Genomic DNA, 766 nt, shown 5'->3' with positions numbered 1-766 from the left:
TTTTTTTTTGTTGCTTTATTCTACTTCATTTGTGGTTTCTCTAACAAGAAAGCTGCCATTTATTTCTTTAGCTGATGTGTTACAAACTCATTATGGCATGCTTTTTCTATAGAAATATTTGATGTTGGCTACTGATGCCTGGAAATTGGCAAAGGGGATGACCCTGCTTTGCTTCATTTTTTTAAAGAAGATGCACATGTTGTGAAACACCATGCCTCCAAATGAGATCTATGCGGAGATGTTTCGGTCTGCTTTTGAGGCTTGAGGTGACAAGGTAGAACAAAAAAGAAGACAATTAAGGGAAGAATAAAAAAAAATAAAACCCTTTTGACAAAGTTTGTGTTGTTTGTTGTAGCAAATCTTGGATGACTTAAAGTCACGAAACACTAAAAGTAGTAAAACTTGAAAGACAACCCAACACTCTAGGCCAGAAACAGCTTTAGTGAGCTAAGCATCTGCTTGGGCATATCATGCCCCTCATCAGATTAAACAAGATTTAATTACGAAAAGTACCTGTTTACCTTGCAGGTAGAATCCTGGCATTAAACAACAGCTGCCAAAGGTGGCAAGTATGATATGTATACACACCTATATATGTGTAAGAAAAAAACAGATCTCAAACATTTGAATAAAAAGAACCATGCAGATATGCTTTTCTGCTGAGTTCTATGTACTTCATATTCACTATTATGCATCCTTTTTCCAGATGCATTATCAAATCTTGCATTCTTTCAGGGAGCTGGATTTCATTATTATTCTTAGTTTT

The sequence above is a fragment of the Pelecanus crispus genome, chromosome 3, assembly GCF_030463565.1.
Source record: "Pelecanus crispus isolate bPelCri1 chromosome 3, bPelCri1.pri, whole genome shotgun sequence".
In the NCBI taxonomy this organism is placed as follows: Eukaryota; Metazoa; Chordata; class Aves; order Pelecaniformes; family Pelecanidae; genus Pelecanus; species Pelecanus crispus.
Note: the sequence above shows the minus strand (reverse complement) of the source record.